Source organism: Garra rufa, unplaced genomic scaffold (assembly GCF_049309525.1).
Source record: "Garra rufa unplaced genomic scaffold, GarRuf1.0 hap1_unplaced_002, whole genome shotgun sequence".
In the NCBI taxonomy this organism is placed as follows: Eukaryota; Metazoa; Chordata; class Actinopteri; order Cypriniformes; family Cyprinidae; genus Garra; species Garra rufa.
This window is the reverse complement of record NW_027394277.1, coordinates 8,137,633-8,164,777: the sequence shown is the minus strand read 5'-3', so window position 1 is coordinate 8,164,777 and position 27,145 is coordinate 8,137,633. Positions and strand designations below refer to the sequence as shown.

General features: G+C 42.4%; 1 pseudogene; it reads right to left on the bottom strand.

Annotated features, from left to right (window-relative positions):
- Positions 1-1,914: 1,914 nt before the first annotated feature.
- LOC141305346 (uncharacterized) lies at positions 1,915-24,420 on the bottom strand (annotated as a pseudogene).
- Positions 24,421-27,145: the final 2,725 nt, after the last annotated feature.

The following is a 27,145-nucleotide window of genomic DNA, read 5'->3' as shown; positions in this document are numbered from 1 at the left end:
GCCTGAAACCTGACTGAAATTCTTCAAAGATATTATTATTTTGCAAGAAGGAGCACAATTGAGCAGACACAACTTTTTCTAGAATTTTAGACATAAATGGAAGATTAGAAATGGGTCTGTAATTTGCCAGTTCACTAGGGTCTAGCTGTGGTTTCTTAATAAGAGGTTTAATAACTGCTAGTTTGAATGGTTTTGGGACATGACCTAAAGATAACGATGAGTTAACAATATTAAGAAGCGGTACTTCTGCTACAGGTAACAACTCTTTTAGTAATTTAGTGGGTACAGGATCTAATAGGCATGTTGTTGGTTTAGATGTGGTGATAAGTTTATTTAATTCTTTCTGTTCTATAGTTGTAAAGCACTGCAGTTTTTCTTCCGGTGTAATGACTAATGTTGAAGTATCAGTTGCAGTAGTAACTATATTTGTTATTTTATTTCTAATGTTGTCTATTTTATCAGTAAAGAAATTCATAAAGACATTACTATTAAACTGTGCAGGAATATTCAGGTCAGGAGGTGTTTGGTTATTTGTTAATCTAGCCACTGTGCTAAATAAAAACCTTGGATTGTTTTGTTTTTTTTCTATGAGTTGGTGGATATACTCGGCTCTAGCAGCTTTTAAAGCCCGTCTATAGCTGGGCCTTGTCCTGTAAGACAATCCTCTAAGACCATTCCTAATACAATCCTTGAGGAATGGATCCAAGATATGATTATTACCTTCCACCTTGAGCCTTCCACAAAGCCGCCAATGTTGGTGGTAGAAGTGAGAAAGTAACTGACGTGTGCAAATTAAATCCATGCACACTGATGTTAAAATTCTAACAGTGTCTTTCATTGTGCTTCAATCCAAAAGCCACAGCCATATCACCCTGCAGCCCAAGATCGGTTGCTCACTGAAGCTAAGCAGGGCTGAGCCTGGTCAGTACCTGGATGGGAGACCTCCTGGGAAAACTAGGTTGCTGTTGGAAGAGGTGTTAGTGAGGCCAGCAGGGGGTGCTCACCCTGTGGTCTATGTGGGTCCTAATGCCCCAGTATAGTGATGGGGACACTATACTGTAAAAAGCACCGTCCTTCGGATGAGACGTTAAACCGAGGTCCTGACTCTCTGTGGTCACAAAAAATCCCATGGCACTTCTCGTAAAGAGTAGGGGTGTAACCCCGGTGTCCTGGCCAAATTCCCTCCACTGGCCCTATTCAATCATGGCCTCCTAATAATCCCCTTCCATTAAATTGGCTATATCACTCTCTCCTCTCCACCTGTAGCTGGTGTGTGGTGAGCGCACTGGCGCCGTTGTACTGTGGCTGCCGACGCATCATCCAAGTGGATGCTGCACACTGGTGGTGGTTGAGGAGAGATCCCCCATATGATTGTAAAGCGCTTTGGGTGTACGGAAATACACATGAAAGCGCTATACAAATGCATCATTCATTCATTCATTCAAAAAAACAGTGCACTTTCTCTGAGCTCTACCTTCAATTCATGATATACAAATGTGAAGTTCTTACATTGGAGACAGAGCAAACACATTGTCCATAGTCCATTTCATTCCTTACATGTTTATGCAGTAAGCTCAGCCAAACACAATATAGCTAGTTGACACGGTAAAGTGTACCATGGACAAAACACAGTGCTCTAAAATGTGTATTAGAATTTCTATCATTGTAAGAGCCCTGTATAGGATTCTTATTGGAATTCTTTAGGATTGTTTTGACAAGGGAACATTTTGCAGATTCTGAAAGGGGGATGTAAACTTTTGACATTAACTGTAATTGTAGTTGCAACAATGTGGTTCCCGAGAAACAAAGAGGTGTATTTTCGTAGAGTAATTTACAACAGCTTTGATTGTGGCCAATCAGAATCAAGGACCGGAACTCTCTGTTCTAGACAATTTGTTTGAAACACTGTCCATGCTAAGGGGATCTGTTAGGCTTCTCTTTATTGTGAATTTTCATGTGGTTGTCAAGGCTTCCTTTTTGACTATAAACTGTTTCCACACTGTTTGCATGTGTAAGGCTTCTCTCCAGTGTGAACTCTCATGTGAATGTTAAGGTTTCCTTTTACAGTGAAACTCTTTCCACACTGTTTGCATGTGTAAGGCTTCTCTCCGGTGTGAAATCTCATGTGTTTGTTAAGGTTTCCTTTATCAGTGAAACTTTTTCCACACTGTTGGCATGAGTAAGGCTTCTCTTCAGTGTGAATTCTCATGTGCCTTTTAAGGTGTCCTTGTTGTTTGAAACTCTTTCCACACTGACAGCAAGTGAAAATACTCATAGTTCCTGTCTTTTGAGCTGTTTTTTGTTTAGAAATCTTTTCAGACTCTAAGGAACAAACAGATTTTTCTCCAGATATGAAATTATGAAGATTCTCAAACTGATCTTTCTCTTCAGTTTCATTCAGTACTTCTCTCTCCTCTTTCAGCGCTGTTAGGTCTAAGTTGGAAAAACAAAGGGATAAAAGTTAACCCCAGTTTAATGGCACAAAGCAGTTAACATCACAACATGTAGATACATATAACAGTAGTTCAAACCAATAAGTGTTAAGTTTTCCACAAAAAGTAATTTACCATTCTATCTTTTAGGCCTGGTCCACACTAACGCCTGTTTCACAAAGCCAAAGCCTTCTGAGCTAGCTTGAGATCAAATGTGGGTCATGTTCTTTGAAGTTATATAGTTCTCCACTGTAGTCTACAAGCTTTGCACATGTAGCTCTTCAAAGTTAGCCTGAAGTTGTTAATCAACACATGCTCATAGTTTCACAAAAAATACATACAAATTCTCATTAGATCACATTGCACATACACAACTAGTGCATCTAAAAAAAAATAGAATATCATGAAAAAGTTCTATATTTGTTGCAATTTAATTCAAAAAAGCAAACTTTTTTTATTCTAGATTCATTGCACACAAACTGAAATGTTGCTAGATATTTTTTGATGTATTATTCTGATGCCTGGGCTTCAAAAACGCCTCAGCAGTGCCACAGGATTATTGCCTCCATGTCACGCCGCATTGAAGCCGTAGTTTGTGTAAAAGGAGCCCCAACCAATTATTAAGTGAATAATTAAATCTACTTCAGAGATCTTGAACATTTCTGTTTTGTATATCTTTTTGATCTTTGGAAAAAATATTCAAATTTTTTGAGGGACTGATTTTTTGTATATATATTTTTAGGTTGTATCAATCTGAATTAAAACTAAAAAAAAAAAACTCTTGAAATATTTCAGTTTGTTTGCAATGAATCTAGAATATAAGAAAGTTTCCTTTGAATAATTAAATTACAAAAAATAAAGAACTTTTCCATGAAATTCTATTTTTTTGAGACACACTTGTACACATGCAAACAGAAAACATATTTAAAATGCATAAAAAGTAAAAATAAATAAATAAAAATCACAGGAAAAGGTTATATAAAATACATTTTCACTACTTGTACAGAAGGCCCTCAATTAAACTAGTATGTATATAGTTAGTTTATTCGCATTACCCACTTTATCCAGTGTGTGGCAGTATACCCTCATTTATCTTAGACGCAAGTATTGCATCAGCCGTAGCTGCGATTGCGTTATGAGGATATTACCATAAGCTCCGGTCAGGTGTGGACTGTTGGCACTTGATTCCTGCTAAATTACCGCTGTTCTGTGTAAATTGGAACTACAGAAAGAAATCCCTGTATGCCATACCATGCTGATTCTGAATCCTAATCATCCAAGTAAACCTACATCAACCTGATTCTGTCTCCCTGAGTCGTGACTGACATCCTGTAGCGAATACAGTTTATTACCAGCCAACCAAGTCATTCCTATCCCTTCTTTACATTGTGGTCCTTCGAGCCGGATGTGATTTGCTACAGTGACAGTATGGTTGATGAGCATCAAAGAGGAACTGTTCCAGTGTCTGTAAGACCAAAACGCCAGACACGTCACCCTGCCTACTTTGATGATTTTGAAGTGGACTATGGAGGACCACGGCCATGTGATGAACATCCTCCTCCTTTAAGCACAGCACGGTATGAGCGCATACATGAACATGAATCCAGTGAGAGCAGGGGAGGTACACAACAGAGGGCACATCGTACCCCATCTAGAGACCAAAACCCCTTATCAGAGTTGGCATCATATTCTTGCCTTCCAGTTCCAAGGTCCCAGTCCCTTACAGCCTCTCAGTATCAGACTGACACTAGAAAGCTACCTGAATCTTCTACTCCTTTCCATGGTCAGACAGCTAATGTTATGCCTGCCCCCCCCACAGTGGTCTCAAGGGTCAAATAAGTTCCAGTGCTCCACCTACCTTGCACCAAAAAGATGCTTTATTTGACTCCCATGTTTCTCCTTCATATGTGGTTTCCTCTGAGCTGTATTCACCATCAGGTAGGGCTCCACATTATTCCGTCAGTGCTGTGAGTCATGGTGCAAATGACCCAAGTTACCCACCTCAGCAGCGGAGAGCCTCCCTGACTGAGCCGTACAGCATGATGGTTATGATTGACAAAATGATGGGTCAGTTGCAGCTTATGAGAGACGAAGTTGTCTCAAAGCATGGCACCCCTAGCAGATCACCTCCCAGACCGCCTCAGCCTTATAAGGAGCCACCTCCTGTGCATTATGAATATCCCGTCCAACATGCACCATATGCTGCTGATCGAGCTTATGGGCCATCTGACAGATTCTATAGCAGCTATGGGCCTCCAGCGAGATCAGAGATCGATATGTACCAACACTCAATGCCTCTACCTGCTCAGAAATCCAAGCCTTCCTATTCAGAGCAGCATTCTATTCTGCCAAAGGAGTCAGCCATCGAATACCGAGGTCCTAAGCCCAATATACCCTACCTGGTGCATAAAGATCCAAGTGAGTTTGCTCGCCTGAAACTTGCGCTGAACAATCTACTACCTGAGGATGCGTCAGAGTTGTTCAAGTTCCAAATCTTGGTGGATCATCTACGATTGGATGAGGCAAAACTGATTGCAGATTCCTTCTTAAACTCTCCATATCCTTACACGGCGACAATGGCTGCCTTGACAGAGAAATTTGGTAAGCCGCATCAACTTGCTTTGAGTAAGATTGCACGAGTAATGGATGCACCAGATGTCCGTCCAGGAGACCCTGAAGCCTTCGAAAGGTTTGCATTACAAGTTCAAGCCCTGGTAGGACTGCTGAAATCCCTGGGACCAGATGGGGATGCCGAATTGAGGTGTGGTTCTCACGTAGTTCGCCTGCTGACCAAGCTGCCACCTGATTTAAGAGCTGCTTTTAGGAGACAAATGCTGCCTAGTCAAGCTTCAAGCTTTACGCTCCCAGAGTTCTCCAAATGGTTGCAAGCTGAATCATGGTGTCAAAGTAGTGATGTGGTGGGAAACATTCAGACAAAGGGATGGCCAAAGCAAAAGCATGACAAACACAAAGATCAGAGGTCAAGACCAGCTACTGTGCTGCATGGAGCAGGCAGTCCTGCTACGAATGCAACTTCCTCAATCAAACCTGCCTCTTCGTTAGAGAACAAGGTGAAAAGTAAAGCATATTGTCCTTATTGTGAGAATGCAGACCATTTCCTTAGTCAGTGCGCCAACTTTCAGCAGCTCACTACTGAACAAGTGACGCACTGGATTCAGATTAACAAACGTTGCTGGAAGTGCGGAAGGTCACATTTAGCGGCACAGTGCAACCTGAAGAAACCCTGTAACAAGTGTAAAGGGAAACATTTGCTGATACTCCATGACATCAATTATAAGTCAGTCAAAGATACTTCTCCAGCATCAAGTTCCATTGCAGAAACCTTATACCTGGATAAACCTGGAACAGATAGCCGGGTCCTTCTCAAGGTTGTCAGAGTTTTACTCAGATACAGTAATCGTACTTAGGACACTTATGCTATCCTAGATGACGGATCCGAACGCACCATCTTGTTGTTTGCAGCAGCTCAGAAACTGAATCTGAAAGGTGAAAAGGAAGAGCTATCCATCAGAACCATCCATCAGAATGTGTCACGACTGCAAGGCTCGAAGGTTTCATTCAGCATCTCTCCAGTGGCCCAACCGCATAAGACATACCAAATCAAGCAAGCCTTCACAGCTGACCACCTAGGGTTAGCTCAACAATCCTATCCTATGGAAGCCCTTGTAAGCAGGTACAAACACCTAAAGGGTCTCCCTATCCAGTCCTTTGAAAAGATTCACCCACTCCTGCTGATTGGTGCCGATCAGACTCATCTAATTACCCCAATAGCGCCAGTTAACCTGGGACCCCCTGGCGGGCCAGCCGCCATCAAAACAAGACTGGGTTGGACACTACAGGGCCCAGCAAAGCTCCTTCTGAATCCTCTTCATCCTCGGCAGGTCCTTTTCACATCTTTGTAATCCAATCAAACAGAGATGATGAGAAATGTGGCAAAGTTATGGGAACTGGACATTCTCCCCTATCGTAATGAGAAACAGGTTACTCGCTCCAGAGAGGATCAGGCAGCCTTGGAAATCCTGAACAAAGGAACTGTGAGAGTGGAGGTAAATGGCATCCAGAGGTACGCTACCCCCTTGTTACGTAAACCCAGCATGGCTTGTCTTAACTCCTCTGAAGAAGCAGTAATGCCACTCCTTCGTGGAACTGAAAAGCATCTCCTGAGAGACCCAGAACGAGCAGCGACTTATTCTGCGGAGATCAAGAAATTGGTTGAGGAAGGTTATGTGGTCAAACTGGATCCAGACAAACCATCACAGTGCTCTGAGAGGTGGTTCATACCCCATCATATGGTCACTCATAATGACAAAAATCGACTGGTCTTCAACTGCTCTTTCCGGTACAAAGGAATGAACCTAAACGAATCCCTACTACCTGGCCCAGTACTAGGTCCGTCTCTCCTTGGAGTCCTGATAAGATTCAGGGAGCATTATGTAGCAGTGAGTGGGGACGTGAAAGGAATGTTCCATCAAGTTCGACTTCTGGAACAAGACAGACCTGTTCTGCGATTTGTATGGAGAGATATGGAACGAGACCGAGAGCCAGACATCTATGAGTGGCAGGTGCTCCCATTTGGCACTACTTGCAGCCCTTGCTGCGCCTCTTACGCCCTGCATAAACATGTCCTTGACAACACAGAGTCGGGTGATGACCTACAATACACTATTCAAAGTAGCTTCTATGTTGACAACTGTCTTCAGAGCCTGAACACAGCTAATGAGGCCAGAGAGCTGATTGACCGTCTCAGAGAGCTGCTGGGTAGCGGAGGATTTAATATCAGGCAGTGGGCTTCAAACCGACCTGAAGTGGTAAGCCATCTACCTACAGAAGCTCAGTCTACCAGTACTGAACTGTGGTTGTCACAAAAGGAAACGGAAGTTTGTGAATCCACTCTAGGTCTGCACTGGCACTGTCCCACCGACACTCTTAGGTACAAGCACCGTCCCTTAAAATATGGGCCACCCACAATGCGTAACTTATATAGAGTCCTTGCCAGTCAATATGACCCGCTGGGCTTCATTCTCCCCTACACAACCAGGGCAAAAATACTGATCCAGAAACTGTGGGCTAAGCCAAGAGAATGGGACGATCCTCTATTCCCTGACGAACTTCTGCAGAACTGGCTGCAGTGGGAGGATGAACTCATGGATGCCTTAAATGCAGTAACCTCCCACACAGACATTCCAGATGCCAACCAGTTTACAACCTACAGTGAATTACTGGAAGCTGCTGCACGATGTGTTCATGGGGCGGCGAGCGGAGAGCCACTAACCGCTGGAGACTTCTTACAAGCAGAAATACTTCAGTGGAGAGCATCTCAACGGGATAGTTTCTTTGATGACTACCAATGCCTGAAACAAGGTAAACCTCTCCCTTCTAACAGTAAACTACTCACCTTGAGTCCAGAGCTGGACAAAGAGATGGATGTTATTCGAGTAGGGGGAAGACTTCGACGAGCTGCGGCACTCGACATAGCCACTAAGCACCCAATTGTCCTTGACCCCAGTCATGCCCTTACCAAACTCATAATTCAAGATTATGATCACCAGTTGAAACATTCCAGGTCCTGAGAGAGTCCTAGCGGAAATCAGGAGGAAGTTTTGGATTCTGCGTGGCCGAGAGGCCATCCGCAATTACCAGTTTCGATGCACTGACTGTCGGAGATGGAGAGCCAACCCAGAAATCCCACAAATGTCAGACTTACCTGTAGCCCGACTTCAGCTATTTAAGCCTGCATTTTACTCCACAGGGATGGATTGCTTTGGGCCCTTCTCTGTAAAGATTGGACGGAGAGTAGAGAAAAGATGGGGAATAATTTGGAAGTGCTTGACAACCCGGTGTGTCCACCTAGACATACTATCAAGTATTGACTCTGATTCCTTCCTCATGGCATTCAGGAGGTTTGTGGCACGTCGAGGAACACCCTTCGAACTTTGGTCTGATCAAAGGACTAATTTTAAGGGAGGGGAGAGGGAATTGCATGAAGCCTTTGAAAGTATGTCCCCTGAGTTACAGCTACAGTTAGCGAAACAGAAAGTTCACTTCCGCTTCAATCCACCTGGAGCTCCTCACTTCGGAGGAGCATGGGAACGGGAGATACGATCTGTTAAATCAGCTCTGTATGCCACTGTCGGTGCTCAGTCTGTCACAGAGGAAGTCCTCAGAACAGTGTTAACTGAAGTAGAGGGAATACTGAATTCCAAACCTCTTGGATACCTCTCCTCTGATGTCTCAGATATTGATCCTGTTACCCCAAATCACCTTCTCATGGGGCGGCCTGATGGCTCTCTCCCACAGGTTGTATATCCTCAAAGCGAAATGATCAGTCGGAAACGATGGCGCCACAGTCAGATCCTGACTGACTTATTCTGGTCTGCGTTCATCAAGTACTATCTACCCAATCTGCAGAATCGATCTAAATGGCAGAGGGATGTTAAAGACATTGCCATTGGAAACATTGTTATGCTGGTAGACCCTCAGTTGCCTAGAGCTATGTGGTCGATCGGAAAAGTCACCAACGTCATGCCAAGTGCGGATGGGCACATCAGAACTGCGGAGGTGCTAATCAAGGGACGGACCTATACCAGACCAGTTTCCAGGATGATTGTACTTCCTGCCATTCCTGATGACACAGATACCACTTATTTGTGGGCCATTTAACAAATTTAGTGCCTAAATTTGGGGGCGGCTGTACAGAAGGCCCTCAATTAAACTAGTATGTATATAGTTAGTTTATTCGCATTACCCACTTTATCCAGTGTGTGGCAGTATACCCTCATTTATCTTAGACGCAAGTGTTGCATCAGCCGTAGCTGCGATTGCGTTATGAGGATATTGCCATAAGCTCCGGTCAGGTGTGGACTGTTGGCACTTGGTTCCTGCTAAATTACCGCTGTTCTGTTCATTCCTTAATGTGGGTTTAGTTGGTGTGCGTCAATGACGATATGTAAGTGCACTGTTGTTATTAATGTTACGTTGAGATCGTTTCTAGTCACTGTTTAATGTTGTGATGTGACGATGCAGCCTAATGCTAAGCTAATCATGACTGATAATGAAGGATATCATTTGTACAGGGTTTGTCTAGCTTTAAGTGATTATTTACGGTGACTAGCCATTCTGTAATCATTTGTATTCAGTGGCTGCAGTTTATTACTTTATAGAGAACTGCTGTTCTATTGCTAATGTATATATACTATACGTGTAACATCATCCCAATCTTAGCATGTGAGTATAATACTGTATTGTTTGGGATGATAATATTGCAGTTAGTAATCATTCCTTCTTTTTGTTCATTTAGAACCACATCCATATATTCCTAATTGCCTTCTGTGTAAATTGGAACTACAGAAAGAAATCCCTGTATGCCATACCATGCTGATTCTGAATCCTAATCATCCAAGTAAACCTACATCAACCTGATTCTGTCTCCCTGAGTCGTGACTGACATCCTGTAGCGAATACAGTATATTACCAGCCAACCAAGTCATTCCTATCCCTTCTTTACACTACTAGTGTTTATCCAGTTATGGCCAGCTACATTATTACCTTATTAGACATTATAAACTCACATCCCACACAGAATATGTTGTCTTTTTTGCTATTGTCATCACACACTGAACTGCCTAAGTCTGATTGGGACCATGGGCCTCCAAATATGAAGACCAGCCTAATAGGTCAACAATGGGGTCATGGGCAAAATCAGTCTCAAATGCCCTTGAATAAAAACAAAACCATTCACAACAGAACTTTCAAATCTGTGGACTCAACCAAAATAAATGACCCAATGTTCACATGTTGGACTTACATTTAATACATTTTATCTTCATGAGCCGCAGGGTGTAATTTGGATTTGTTTGTGCATGTGTTGTTTTACTTTTAAAGGTTTGGTGCCCATCCACTTCGATTATATGACTGACAGACTGCACCGGTTTTAGTCAAAAATCTTCGTTTGTGTTCTGCTGAAGAAACAAAGTCACCTACATCTTAGATGCCCTGGGGGTAAGCAGATAAACATCAAATTTTCATTTCTGGGTGAACTATCCCTTTAACATAATTCCATAGCTGTAGATGTGTGAAGAAATGAGAAGAGGGTAATCCAATGAATCACTCTGTTGTCTAAACATGATTTTGCAAATGGTTTTTCAGGTCATTTTGATATATGAAACTCTCCTCACAATGAAGACACTTGTAAGGTCTCTCTCCTGTGTGTATTCTCATGTGAACTTTTAGGGTTCCTTTAACCGTGAATCTCTTTCCACACTGAGGGCAGGTGAAAGGTTTTTCTCCAGTGTGAACTCTCATGTGATTCTCAAGGTTTGCTTTGTGTGTAAAACTCTTTCCACAGTGATGACACATGAAAGGCGTTTCTCCAATGTGAATTTCAACATGTTCCTTAAGGTGATTCATGTCTGTGAAACTCTTTTCACATTGATGACATTTAAAACCGTTCTCTCTTGAATGAATCCTCATGTGATTATTAAGGCTTAAATTATTTCTGAAACACTTTCCACACTGATTGCATGTGAACGGGTTCTCTCCCGTGTGACTTCTAATGTGAATCTTAAGGTTTCCTTTAACCGTGAAACTCTTTCCACACTGAGGACAGATGTAAGGTTTCTCTCCGGTGTGAATTCTCATGTGGATATTAAGGCTTTCTCTGTATGAGAAACATTTTCCACACTGATCACATGTGAAAGGCTTCTCTCCAGTGTGAACTCTCATGTGAAGTTTTTCTTTTTGATTCCAGGTTTTTCCACACAGTTTGCAGATGAAAGGCTTCTCTCCAGCGTGAATCCTCATATGATTAGAAACGGTTGATTTATGTGACCACATTCAAACGGCTTCTCTCCAGTGTGAACTCTCAGGTGACTCTTAAAATCCTCTGTTCTTAGGAAGCTCTTCTCACAATGTTGGCAGGTGTAAGGTTTCTCTCCAGTGTGAATTTTCATGTGGACTTTAAGGTTTCCGTTTTTACTAAAACTCTTTCCACAATGTTGGCAGAAGAAATGACTTGCAGTTCCAGTCTTCTGAACTCTTTTTTGAGAGGAATTTTTTTCAATCAGTGAAAAACTAAAAGGTTTTTCTCCAGTTATGAAATCAGGATGTTTTATATCTTTCTCTTCCATTTCATTCAGATCTTGACTCTCCACTTTTACTGTCACAATGTGACAAAGGCAAAAAACAAAAACAAATACATGTTAAGCCCAGTTGAATAGCACTATGCTATCCGTTATGGAGTAGAATTATTATTCACATTTTGAGTTTGTGTTATGCACCTTTACATAGGCAAATAAGCATGCTTGGATGGCTAGAAACACTTTTAAAAAAATTACAGAATCAAAACTAATAATGATTGTGTAAAAATGTCATCTTAAAGGAGTAGTTCACTTTCAGAAAAAAAAAAATACATATAATGTACTCACCCCCTTGTCATCCAAGACGTTCATGTCTTTTCTTCAGTCATAAGGAAACAGTTTAAGTAAAACATTTCAGGATTTCTCTCCATTTAAAGGACGTCTATGGTGCCCCCGAGTTTGAACTTCAAAAACGCAGCTTCAAAGGGCTCTAGCTGATCACAGCCAAGGAAAAAAAGGTCTTAGCTAGAAAAAAAATGGGTTATTTTCTAAAAATGTTTACAATTTCTGCACTTTTTAACCTCAAATTATTGTCTTGTCTCAGCAAGATGAGGGTTTGAGATTAAAAAGTATATAAGTTGTAAATGTTTTTCGAAAATACTAGGGCTGGTCCGAATACCATTTTTTGAGCTTCGAAGCTTCGGTAGTAATTAACATCGAATATTCGAAGCTTCGGTAGTAATCAACATCGAATATTCGAAGCTTCGGTGGGAGGGGCTGAACATATTCTTCTCTCTAATAAAGGCAGGAATCTCTGTATGTCTTTCTGTTTGCATTTTTATTATGTCGAGAACAGTTCATCCAAATGATTTTTGCTGTGGACCCAAGGGAGTGCAGTGTTGCATTTTGGTGCAATATGGACACACCACACGTTCAGAATTAATAAATTGTAATAGAACATTGCTGGATGCGACGCGCCTCACGCAGGCAGAGCTTATATGCTTCATGAACGGACACTGCGCTAATGATACAAAACACACAGGTCTGTTAAGTGCAATACTTTTAATAAGGTAGCCTAAAAAATATTAACAAACAAATCACTCCCAAATCAGAAATTAGCACAGTAATTACTGGCACCGTGAAGGGTAGGCTATTTAAATAAAAGAAGAACGAAAAAAATGGCGCGGTGTTTATATATAAATAAATTATTCATATCTAAATTATTTATAAATAAATATATATATACATTATATATAACATTTGTGTATATAAGCCTATATAAAATACACAGCCTATGTATATTATGTTGAAACCCAAAATAAATGAGGCCCAAACATTATTAACAAACGTGCGTGTTTATTTGAGCACTTCAGTCAGTGAACAATCAGCCTACAAAACGCTAAAATAAATCAAATAAATAATACATTTAAATATGAATCTAGCCTAAATAAGAATGTTAAATCGGCTATTTAAGAAACATTCGTTGCAAACATTACTAAAACCTCGCCCGGACCTTCTCCGACAGCTCATCAGAATTACTGGCCCGAGTCCGACTGGAACCGGTCTGTTTTCTCTTTCTCTTCCCCATTGCACAGCTGCTGTTTTTAATAGCAAAGTGATTACATTTATTTTCGTTTATTTAGGTTATAAAGTTAATTTAGACATATATTTGGAACACTTTTTATTTGTTAAATTTAAGTTTTTGTTTTTTAAAGTAACGACCAAGTCATCACGATTTCAATTAAAACCCATAGTTATAAGCACGCTTTGCAGAACATGGAAGCGCCAGCCAGCGCTATGTGAAACTTCATTTTTGCTCATAAAGGTAAGACTAATATATCATCCGAAACTGTAAAAAAAAATAATTTAAATAATTCAAATCGAAAACAAAACTCTTCCAATAGCTATAATCCTAATGCATATGCATTTAGGTATTAAAGCCGTGTCAATGAGCAAATGGCATCAGGATCGTCAACTTCATCTTTGTGTCAAATACTAGTTTTTTAATAAATAATTCAAATATCTCCCTACTTTTTCCCCGACACTGTCACGACCACACACAAAGGGAGAAGGTGAGTATCTTTCAAGGTATTTATTAACAAACGTGCACAGTACAACACACGTGCAATCGGGTGAAATAAGGTCTCTGTGGTCAAATCTTCAAACAAACACAACAGGTGAGTTCAAGTTCATAAGGATCATAGCGTTAGCAATAGTCACTTCCCTTTAACACGATTAACGTGTGTCACAGGAGAACATCAGAGCAATCCACGAGGAGCACAGGAGAACATCGGAAGAATCCACGAGGAGCACAGGAGAGACAACAGGAGGGAGAGAAGATCCACAGAGAAGCATCCATGCAACTTCGATACCAGCCGATGAGTGAGTGGCAGAGGTAGGTATATAAAGGGTGTGGTGATTGCTGGTGCAGGTGACGGTGATTAGTATTCTGGTGATGGTTCACGGGTGTGCTGTGGTGGTGATTGGCTGGTTGGTGGAGGATCGTGGTGATTGGGGCTGAGGGAACGTGCAGAGGGTGTGACATCACCCCCTCCTCCACGGGTGACTCCTGGCACCCAAGAACGGCGACGGGGACGACCACGACCTCTGGGAGCTGGGCGTTCGGGATGTTGGCGGTGGAATTCCTCGAGGAGAGTCGGGTCCAGGATGTCGTCACGGGGTATCCACGATCTCTCCTCGGGTCCGAACCCCTCCCAGTCCACTAGGTACTGGAGCTGGCCGTTCCGCCGCCGGGAGTCTAGGATTTCTTGGACTTGGTAGATGTTATCTCCAAGGATCTCTGGCGGGTCGGGAGGAGGAGGTGACTCCGACTCTGTGGAGGAAGGGAACAGGGGTTCAGTGTGGCGCTTGAGTAGGGAAACGTGAAACGAGGGGGCGATTCTGTAATGTGGAGGTAGGTTTAGACGGTAGGTGACAGGGTTGATCTGTGAGTGCACGGTGAAGGGCCCTATGTAGCGGGGACTCAGCTTCCTACTGGGCAGCCGGAGGCGTATGTCTCGAGTGGACAACCATACCTGGTCCCCGGGGAGGTAAACTGGGTTGGGTAACCTACGGCGGTTGGCATGTTCCGTATGCCTCCGTACTGCCCGCTGGAGATGGACGTGCGCTGAGTCCCACACCCTCTCGCTCTCTCGGAACCAGTGATCTACCGCGGGCACCTCGGAGGACTCTCCAGTCCATGGAAACAGAGCTGGTTGATAACCTAGAATGCATTGGAATGGGGTTAGACCAGTAGAGGTTTGACGGAGGGAATTTTGCGCATACTCAGCCCACGGTAGATACTGGCTCCAGGTGTTTTGATGTTGGGAACAGTACGTCCGAAGGTAGCGGGAGATTTCCTGTATTTTCCGTTCGGTCTGCCCGTTCGTTTGAGGGTGATATCCGGATGACAGGCTGACTGTGGTACCCAGAAGTTGGAAGAAGGCCCGCCAGACCCTGGAAATGAATTGGGGTCCCCGATCGGACACGATGTCTTCTGGGAGTCCGAAGTTCCGGAATACATTGTGGAATAGTGCCTCTGCGGTTTCTAGTGCTGTGGGGAGACCTTTGAGAGGTATTAATTTGCAAGCTTTCGAGAATCGATCGACTACCACTAAAATTGTGGTGTAACCCTGAGAGGGGGGCAGGTCTGTGGCGAAGTCAATGCCCAAGTGTGTCCAGGGTCGGCGGGGAATAGGTAACGGTTGTAATTTACCTTCGGGTAAGCGGCGTGGGGTTGTGTTGACGGCGCAGACCGAACATCCTTGGACGTACCGTTCCACTTCCCTGCTCATGTTGGGCCACCAATATTTCTGCTGGAGGAGCGAGAGGGTTCGCCTGCTGCCAGGATGTCCTGAGCCGGGGGACGTGTGCGTACTATCCAGCAGAAGGGGTCTGAGACGGCTTGGGACATAGATACGACCCGGGGGAAGCTCCGGTGGTGCAGGTTCCTCGAAGGTGGCGGCCCGTATATCTTCATCCAGCTGCCATAGTATGGGTGCGAGAAAGACAGATGGGGGTAGAATTGGATCAGGATCGTCAGAAGTAGGTTCAGGTGAGTGCATACGTGATAGGGCGTCTGCTTTGGTGTTTTTGTGGCCGGGTTGGTAAGTAATGTGGAAATTGAATCGGGCAAAGAATAATGACCAGCGAGCTTGGCGGGCATTTAGTCTCTTGGCGTTCTGAATGTACTGGAGGTTCTTGTGGTCGGTTATTACGGTGAAGGGGAACTGGGCTCCTTCCAACCAGTGCCGCCACTCTTCGAGGGCGAGCTTTATGGCCAGCAGTTCGCGGTCTCCAATTCCATAATTCTGCTCAGCTGGGGTGAGTTTTTTGGAATAGTACGCACACGGATGGAGGGATCGGGGTTCATCAGACCACTGGGACAGCACGGCTCCTACGCCCACGTCCGCCGCATCTACCTCCACCACGAAGGGCCTTGAAGGGTCGGGGTGCTTGAGGATGGGAGCGGTGGTGAACATTAGCTTTAGACGGTCGAAGGCTTGCTGAGCCTCTGGAGTCCACTGTAGTACCCGGCGACCTCCCTTTAAGAGGGAAGTGAGTGGAGCCGATAGGAGGCTATAGTTCTTTATAAAGCGTCGGTAGAAGTTAGCGAAGCCTAAGAAACGCTGAAGCTCCTTCACCGTCCTGGGCTCCGCCCACTTGGCCACTGCGTCCACCTTGCCGGCTTCCATGTGAACTCCCTCCGCAGTGATCACGTATCCGAGAAAGGAGATGGTGGGCTGATGGAATTCACATTTTTCTAATTTTAGATAGAGTTGGTACTCACGGAGGCGTTGGAGAACCTGACGGACGTGGTCTTGATGTTCTTTTAGGTTACGTGAGTAAATGAGGATATCGTCAATGTAGATGATTACGAATCGATGGAGGTAGTCGCGGAAGATTTCGTTCATGAAATTCTGAAATACGGAAGGACTGTTAGCCAGGCCATAGGGCATCACCTGATATTCATAGTGACCGGTGGGGGTGATGAAGGCGGTCTTCCACTCATCTCCTTCTCGGATACGGATCAGGTTGTTTGCACTGCGGAGGTCGAGTTTGGTGAAGACGCGGGCTTCCCGTAGTTCCTCCAAGGCAGCTGGCACTAGAGGAAGTGGATAGGCGAATTTCACCGTGGCGTCGTTGAGCACCCGGTAGTCAATGCAAGGTCTGAGCCCACCATCCTTCTTGGGGACGAAGAAGAAACTGGATGCTGCTGGGGACGTGGAAGGTCTGATGAACCCCTGTTGGAGAGCCTCCTGGATGTAATTCTCCATGGCTTCCTGCTCAGGACGTGAGAGGGGGTAGATCTTCCCGTGGGGTAGTTTGGCGCCTGGCAGCAGGTCGATACTACAGTCCCAGGGCCGGTGCGGTGGTAGTTGTGTGGCCCGTTCCTTGCTGAAGACATCGGTGAAAGACTGATAGACGGGGGGAATGGCGGTGGCGGATTGAGTGGCAGGGCTCTCTATGGTGGTGGCGTGCAGAGGGATAGGACGGTATGGAGACTCTGTATCTGACGAGGAAGGATGGTAGCCGTGGTCCTCACACGTTGCGCCCCACTCCAGGACCTCTCCTGTGCTCCAATCTATGCGGGGTTGGTGCTTAATGAGCCATGGTCTGCCCAGGATGACATCCACGTTGGCTCGCGGGAGTACTAGGAGGGTCAGATGTTCCCGGTGGTTGTGTTGGGAGACGAGGGTCACTTTTCTGGTCCGGCGAGATATCTTACCATCGCCCAATGGTGAGTTTTGGATTGTGGTAATTTGGTAGGTGACCTCATTTTGAACGGTGGGAATTCGATGTTTAGCAATGAAGTGTGATGAAACAAAATTGCCAGCCGCTCCGGAATCCACGAGCACATAGATGGGGAGAGTGCGAGAGTTTACTATTAGTTCAGCGGTAATATGGGGTAAGAGAGACATGGCCGGAGTAATAGATACGGTACTCACCATTGGACGAGGCGGGCGGACTGGACAGGCACTGATGAAGTGAGAGGCTTCTCCACAATATAGGCATAGACGATTATTAATTCGTCGTTTCCTCTCCGCGGGATCCAGGCGATAGGAGTCAGTAATCATAGGCTCTTCCGCATCTCGTTGGGGTGACGATGTTCGGAGTGGAGGGAAGCTGGGTACAGACTTTGTAGAAGGACACGCTGAGAGATGTTGAGAAATGCCTACTGCCTTCTTAATAAAGGTTTCCAGCGGTACGTCGTCATCGTAAATGACCATATGCTTGCGGATCTGGGGTTTAAGCCCCTTACGGTAGGCTGCTAGGAGAGCGACTTGGTTCCAACCACTGGTGGCCGCTAGAGAGCGGAAGCGCAGGGTGTAATCATGAATATTGGACGTACCTTGATTCAGAGTAATCAGTTCGTCGTGCACGGAAAGGGGAGTGAGAGCAGCTCCAAACACGTCCTTGAAGTGGGCAACGAAAGCATTATAGGAGATTAATGCATCGCTCCGTGAATTCCAGAGTGCATCCGCCCATTGAAGTGCCTGCCCAGTGAGGAGGGAAATCATAAAATATATTTTAGAACTTTCGTTTGGAAACTGGTGTGCGTTGGCTTCGATATAGAGGGAACATTGCAGGAGGAAACCATTGCAACCACCCGGGTCTCCGGAATAGTTCATGGGGCGAGAGAGGGGCGTGTTGGAAATCGTCGTTGGAGCAGCCGGTAGAGATTGACGAAGGACGTTTACCATATCCGAAAAGGAGTCGGGGGTATCTTCTGTGATAGCGGCGCTCGCCTCCATGAGTGACGTGGTGTGTTATTACTTTCGGGCTGGTATCCTGTCACGACCACACACAAAGGGAGAAGGTGAGTATCTTTCAAGGTATTTATTAACAAACGTGCACAGTACAACACACGTGCAATCGGGTGAAATAAGGTCTCTGTGGTCAAATCTTCAAACAAACACAACAGGTGAGTTCAAGTTCATAAGGATCATAGCGTTAGCAATAGTCACTTCCCTTTAACACGATTAACGTGTGTCACAGGAGAACATCAGAGCAATCCACGAGGAGCACAGGAGAACATCGGAAGAATCCACGAGGAGCACAGGAGAGACAACAGGAGGGAGAGAAGATCCACAGAGAAGCATCCATGCAACTTCGATACCAGCCGATGAGTGAGTGGCAGAGGTAGGTATATAAAGGGTGTGGTGATTGCTGGTGCAGGTGACGGTGATTAGTATTCTGGTGATGGTTCACGGGTGTGCTGTGGTGGTGATTGGCTGGTTGGTGGAGGATCGTGGTGATTGGGGCTGAGGGAACGTGCAGAGGGTGTGACAGACACATTCATGGTAATTATTTTTGCGGGGGCTTTGCGGTCAGCTTTAGCCTATGCGTGCATTTAAAGCAGAGGCGCAGTTGTCATTACGACAGTCACAGCCCTAGTTTTGCTTAAACCATTTAAGTGGGCCCGACTGTACTTTATAGTGTCTCTCAAATATTACTCAATTTCTCTCTCTCTCTCTTTTTTTTTTTTTTTTTTTTTGCTGTTTCTGTGTTAGTGGTGCAGCAGTCTGATCTTCTTCATTCATATTTAAGCGCAAATGAGAATCGTTTTGCGGGGGATGCAAGGTGTATGAAAAAAAAACGAATATTGAATCTCAAAATTTAAAATCGAATGCCAACCCACCGAACGAATATTCGATTTGAATATTCTGGTCCAGCCCTACTAACAACCATATAATTGTTTTAATAGTAATTTACTCGTTTGTTTAATTTCAACAAAAATAATATTCTAAGCATAAAGCGATGGAAATTACCTACACTTATACTACAGGGCCGTTGAATGCTTGAATCTGATTGGCTGACGAACGTTCTAGAGGTGTGCATTATATTCAGGGAAACGCACGGCGAACGTAGTTCCAGGTAGCTTTAGACCGCAGTACATGTCTATATCACTTCGCCATACGATTTCAGTTATTTCAAAGGTCCTTACAGCCCAAAACAGCAAAATAACTAAAACCCACGATAACACTGGCCAAACTAATAAATACAGTAAACATCAGGATAAAAACGATAGATTATTTCCATGTTTTTTTCCACAATATATTACGTTTTATTATGTACGGAAAGCACAAACTCTTATTTCTCTCGCCCTCTCTCACTCACCTCACAGACGCACACACATAACGTTACAGTTTGCACTCGCGTTAGCATTCGCGCTAATGTTGTTAGCGCTGCTCTGACGATTAACAACTTAAAAACGACATGACAGCTCTCACACGCGAGGTAACATAACAACGGCGTGGTCTTGAAGAAAATGAACTTAAAGTTTATCTGTTAGTAGAGACGATGCTGCCAGTCACCCTTGAGAGACACAGACGTGAGAGAGGTAAAGTCATACACTTAGTTTCTCTCCCTCACTCTTTCCGTCTGTCTGCTTGTCTGTCGGTCTGTCTAAACTTCATTATTAACGGCATTATTTTGCTATTAACAGCCCAAGCGTCGTTACTAGTTCTAAAATGACGTTTTGGAACTAGCAACGAAGCTGTTGAATGAGCTGTGTAAGAAATTAATCCTACTCACAATAGCTATTTAAGGATAAAAACGGGACGAATGTCTTGAAATATATCATTTGATCGATGTCTTGAGGTGTGGTAACTGTAGTATAAGCGGAATAATTGACTTCGGGACGTAGAATTCTACGAAAATAATGCACACCCGAGGTGTAACGGCCACTCCGCTTCGTCATCAATTATTCCTTACAAATCAACTTTTCCATGACATTCTAATTTATTGAGATGCACCTGTATATCTTTTAACCCTTTAGAACGTACGCTCACACCGGTGTGATTTGTCTTGGTTGGACCCTGAAGCGTACGATCACACCGGTGTGATTCGAACGTTTGCCGCATCACGTGATCAGCTGCTGAATTCAAATATGTTTTGACGCTTTGGCTGGCTCTGAGCCAGATCGGACGCGCTGAGTGCTTGTCATATTATCACAACCATTAAGTGTTTTCAACCATATAATGCTTATTTTAGGTTTCCGACATTTAAATACACATAAGTACTAGGAAAACCATGCATTTATAGTTTGTAAAATACACACTGATGTCTATGGAAGCGGCAATAATGATCCTACAAATATATTCTGACAACATATTTTATTGATATCATATACAGATTATGTAGGTAACTATAACGTTCACTCTCCTCTTCTCCCAGCTCACCAGAGACTTAGTTTAATGTCTTTCGGGAGGAGAGGATGCATTTGCGTGTTGTAAATCCCACAGCTCAGATTCAGCACGAACATTCAGCGTGTTTGGACTTTTAAATACATTTACTTGCACATATTTCGAAATCGGAATATCAGATATTTCATAATATAGCGAGCATGCTTGTAAATATTAATGATAAAAAAGGGAAAACTAAAAAAAAAAGCGATCCATGTGTCTTACAGTGCTATTGTGGCTGCGGTGTGTCACATGACGCGTCACCATGGAAACAGTAATGCGAAACATTCTAAAATAACGGTCTCCCTAAAAAAGACTCAATCTTTGGGGTTAGATAGAATATTTTAAACTCACGTGTGAAAAGGTTCATTGACAAGGTAGCGTTTGGTTCCACATACAAGTTGTCTCATTTGAGTACCAGAGAGTTTGCTGGGTGTCTGTACTTGACAACAACCCGGAGAACCAAATTTGAAGAAGTGGCTCCTCTGCTGGGACTGAGTGAAGACATTCAGTTTGAAATTGAGGAAGCGGAAGTGATTGTCATCATGGGCAGCATTACTTCGGTTGAAGGGGCTGGCTGCGTTTGAAACCGCATACTCAATAAGTATACTCAATGGATGTGATCTGCACGTCTTACACCATGTCGACGTTGTCATGTGACAAATGACGTTATAACAGGCGCAACAATTTAAAACATAGGAGCGACAGGTTCAATTAATCTTTCTATAAATATTTTGATGTTGATGAAATTTGTTCATTTTATGGTCATGTTGAAGAAACAGCTGTCCCTGATTGCAGTATAACGGAAACATTTTGGGTTCATTTTGGGTTGCATTACCTTAAAATGCACTGATCAATAACAATGATAAATGCTGACCTGTAATTAATTATATTTTTAGTAAAACAAGCATGTTTTTTTTCCAATCAAGTAATTAATTAATGCATATATTTATAAAACAGTTATATTCTATTTACTGACAGCAACATGGATAAATGAGGGCAGGTGGAGTGATGGAGGGTCTCATCGATGGCACTAGACCATTTCCAGGATGCTGCTGTTTATTTCTCTTTTCTCACTGCACACACCGGTCTGCATACATTTCTGATCATACCAAGATGCACAAATACAATACAAATGCTATCATTTTAACAGCACAATGTCATTAGATCTCTGTATTAGAAGTAACAAAATTACCCAACTTTATATTAAGTTACAGATTTTACTTTTTTCCCCACAAATGCTGCTGTTACCTTTCCTTTCAGGTCCTGCTCCACCACACAATATTTGTGAGGTAGCTGTTGTGTTAATTGGATTTTTATCCAATACAAATGCTCCTGAATTTATCAACAGTACTAATAGACAAATGGAATAGATAACTCATGTTTAGTTACTATATGTACATGTGTTTATTTACATTACATTCATCTAAAGCAGTGTTGACAACAGTGAACTCTACATAAAGCAGTTTACAATACAGTGCAACAAATACGATTTTAAGACAGGGAACCGTTTTTTGGTTTTGTAATACATTTGTAAACACCCTCGTTGTGGTTCCCAATCACGTTCGATGATGTGCATCGGATGAACACTTCAGAATCTGGGCTGAAGCAGTAGGACATCCGGGGATTTCTCGCCTACTCTTTTATGAATACTGAGCTTTCGAACGTACATCTTTCTTCACATACTCTTTTTTCCTACTATATAGTAGGTAAGTAGGCATATTCGAACGCACTTTAAGTAGACGTTCGTCCGAATCTTGCGAGAATTAGTGCACTCGCCTACTAATTCTCGCCTACTCTTTTATGAATACTGAACATTCAAACATACTTTTTGCTCGCCTACTGCTTTTTGCCTCCTATATAGTATGGAAGTATGCGGTTTCGAACGCAGCGACTGTCTCGTTCTGGGCTGGAATACCTGTTCACAGGTGCCAGAAGTTTCTGTGCAACTCTGACTCTGTGCAACATAGCTGTGAAGCAGTTCTCGTTATACAACAAAATATAAGTTCAGTGATTCACAAGAAAGCTAAATCTACAACATGTTTTCAGTTTATACAGTAAATGTTTGACTTTGTAAAGTAAAATGCAGACACTACTACTATTTTGAACAGCTTAATATTTATTTTTCTTCATTTTCAGTAAAGTAATAACAAATTTGAACATTTTTTCTTCATGTTTTGATTTAGAATAGAATTGGCAGTGTTCTAAAATAAAAGTTATAATGATTTTGAACTTTACTCACTTTTTTAGTCACATTGCTATTATTTTGATCAACTGTATATGGTGGTGTTGTATGCAATAATTTATATGTAGGAATGTATAGATATTTTATAAACATGATGTATTGTGTGGCTGTAACATTTGTCATTTGTTAGAATTTAATGTAAATATTTTATTTGTTGTGTAGTATGTTTTCTTAATGACCCCCAGGTTATGACTCCGGCCGTAGGGGCCGGGCCCCTCCGCCACCGCTTTCCAAACTCCATGATCCACAATGGCTTCCTGAACTGTCTGATCCACCATGGCTTCCTGAGCTCCATGATCTGCCATGGCTTTCTGAGCTTCCTGATCAACAATGGCTCCCTGAACTGTCTGTACAGCTATTTTTGAATAGTTTTACTCACTGTGTGAGCAGTGTATTGTTAAAAATGACCGAATTGTGTAATTAAGCAACAGAAAAAATGCTGTATTATTATTATTAGTAATATTTTGATTCAGAGAGATCAACACATGGAATTGAGTAACATACTCTACATAGTCACAATTTTAAGATTTGAAACTGCAGTAAAGCAAATGGTCTGGTATGGCCTCAGAAGTACAAAAACAAAACAAAAAAGCCTTGTGGTGAATCAAAAGGATATGAAGGATGCATGAAGGTGACCAGATGTAATCCACATTCAGTTCCGGTGTGAACATTGACTAGATTTCACACACTTTTTTTCTCAGTACACACTTGAACAATGTTTTAGTAATTTTGATACTTTACTTTTGGTACTTTAGTACTACAATTGAATGTATTTCAAAAGGCATGTGTAGATGATTGTAGAAATTGCTAATTTTCTAAACCTCTTCTTGCATTGAAGAAAACATCAGTTTCTTTCCAGAATGAGTTTGCACATGACTTATCAGGCTGCTTTGACGTGTGAAACTCTTCTCACACTGAACACACTTGTACGGTTTCTCTCCAGTGTGAACTGTCATGTGAACCTTAAGGTTTACTTTATGTGTGAAACTCTTTCCACACTGTTCACAGGTAAAAGGTTTCTCGCCAGTGTGAATGCTCAAGTGAATCTTAAGACTTACTTTATATGTGAAACTCTTTCCACACTGAGGGCAGGTAAAAGGCTTTTCTCCAGTGTGAATTTTCATGTGAGTCTTAAGAACTCCTTTTCGTGAGAAACTCTTCCCACACAGTTTGCAGGAGTAAGGTTTCTCTCCAGTATGAATTCTCATGTGGCTATATAGATTACATTTCAGAGTAAAACTCTTTCCACATTGATCACACTGGAATGGATTCTCTTCAGAATGACTTCTTATGTGAGTCTTAAGTGTTCTATTACATGTGAAACTCTTCTCACACAGTTTGCAGATGAAAGGCTTTTCTCCAGTGTGAACTCTCATGTGGACAGTAAAGTTATTTTTCTTTGTAAAACTCTTCCCACACTGTTGGCAGCTGTGAGGTCTCTCTCCAGTGTTAATTCTCATGTTAGAATTAAGGTTTGTACTTTGTGGTTTCTTATTTATTTCTGGTGAGGAAGTCTTTTTATTCTGTGAGCAACTAACTGATTTTTCTTCAGTTTTGAAATCATGTTCCTCATTTTGATCTTTCTCTTCTGTTTCATTGAGTTCTTGACTCTCCTCTTTCAGTGCCATCAGGTCTGAGCTCAAATAAGAAAAATGTAAGTTAACAGCAGTTTAATGGCACAAAGCAACAGACATCAAAACACTTAGACTAGTGCTGCCAATTAATTAAAAAAACTAACTATTTGACAATAAACTATTTCACATTAAATTGAATGTAAAACAACATAAAGATTGTACATTTAAAATCTGTGGCTTATTGGCATCTTTTCACCAAGTAGCCAATGGTAAATGAAGACCAGACTCATTGAGACAAATACTGCTGATGATCTGACTCTATTAACCCTTTATAGGGCGAGGCACCATATTTGATCACTTAATCGAACATTTTCAATAGCGTCTGCCTCCTTTGTATGAGATCGTGTAAGCACATGGATTTGTCCCAGCCAATCAACGGATGTTAGTCTACGTCACGGATAGCGACACAATGGCATCTGACCAATCGGAAGTTGTCTGGGGCGTTTCAAACTTCAGCGTGCTTCCGGAATGAGAAAATGCTGATTTACGCTCCTACTTTGTCCCACAAAAACGGAGAAAGCATCGAAATGCACAATGGTAAGTCAATGAAACTCACACATTATATAGCTGAATAGTTGTGTTATATGGTGATATAGACGTTGTTTGCGTTTGATTTCTAGAAATTAGTGAACGATGTGGTAAAAAAAATGGTGTGATCATATTTGATCATACGCCCGTTTGTGGTAACACAACAGAATGTCCATTTTTAGACATACGCCCGGTTCAGGTAAAAGTAAGGCAAGTGATAGTTTGGCTGTTTTTATGCCTGTTTTTTGTCCACTGAATATTGCAAAGGCTTGTATACCATGATGCAGTAATCCAGTGTCAAACTTAAACCATTTATTGAAATGATCAAGAAATAAACAGTGAAAAATTTGTAATTTTGGTTTTAGTACCAATAGATTGGTGTTTATTATTTCTGCTAAAATAGGTGGTACCACCAGTACTTAATGCTATTTTTTTCAGTTCTTATTATAAATTTACTATTTATGTGAATATTATGTTTTCAGTAGATCTGCACTTTTCTTTCACAAACAAATCAACATGGGCTTGATACTGACTCAGAAACCTTTTCTTTCGCAGCTGTCTACTCAACAATTCTACGGATAGAAGTCAGTTTTGTTGTGCCAGCTGACCCCATCTAGGGTTCTGACGAGGAAGACAGCAAGATTTTTAATTTCCTAAATAAATATTCTGTTAAGTTTTTGTGTTCATATATATATATATATATATTTTTTGTGTGTAAATTGTTTCTAAATAAATATTCTATGAATATTATATTTGTTTTATGTATTTATTTATGCCTTATATTTAAAATGTATACACATTTTTTGGGGAGGAAAAAGTTACCATAGACCGGCAAGTGACTATATATGATCACTTCATTTAACCTAATTTTCAACATAAAAACATTAAAAAAAAAATTAAGTCACAAAAGTTTAAAGGTCTTGTAATAACCTCCAATAACACTCTGGGGTTGAATTTTAGAATTTCCAAGTATTTCAGTGAGTGCCCTATAAAGGGCTAAACACATTTCCTTCTAATTTAAGCCATTAATAATAGCAATAATTAAAACCAATAATTTGTAACATATATATTGTTGTGCTTTTATCACAACCAGGGGCGTCGCTGGGAATTCTGGGCCCTGTGCACTGACTCGGCTAAGGGCCCCCCCCCCCCCTAAAAAAAGGTGACGCAATCGATGAACTACATCAGGAAAAACAGTCCATAGGTGTGACAGTTATTACTGCAAAAGAAAGGAAAGGAGGTGACGTGAGGCCAAGTATGGTGACCCATACTGGGAATTTGTGCTCTGCATTTAACCCATCCAAGTGAACACACACACACACACACACACACACACACACACACACACACACACACACACAAACACACACACACACACACACACACACACACACACACACACACACAAACACACACACACACAGAGCAGTGGGGGGTCCAGTGCCAGGGGCGTCGCTGGGAATTCTGGGCCCTGTGCACTGACTCGGCTAAGCCCCCCCCCCCCCCCTAAAAAAAGGTGGGGGGACAGTATGGTCATGTGACCCAAAGGTGATGTTGCTTTACAAGAGCAACAAGATTTGAAGCTTATGGCAGACGCCCAAGAGATTCGCGCTGTGATTGGCTAAATGTTACTTCACTCAAATCTAAGTAACAAATCAGACGCCAGGCATTTGCATCAGTGATGCGCGGGTTGATCCAAAATCCAAAACAGTTACCCGCAGTTACGAGTCATCCAAAATAATGGTTGTTTGAAATAAAGATGACAATTAAACCTTTGTAGTTTGTATAGTACTAGACTATTTCTATGAAATACATAGACCTACACTTTATTGGCTGAATAATATTTACCTTTTGAATGTTGAGCGCTATTAACTGTTGAATAAATGCTGACGCGGGACAAAATGCCCGATTTCCCAACACGTTGAACTGATCAATGCATATAGTAATGTCAGTTTTATGTATTTTCTGAGAGGGGGTGGGATTTTTGTTTGGAAAGTCGCAGGAGAGACGCACACTTCGATTA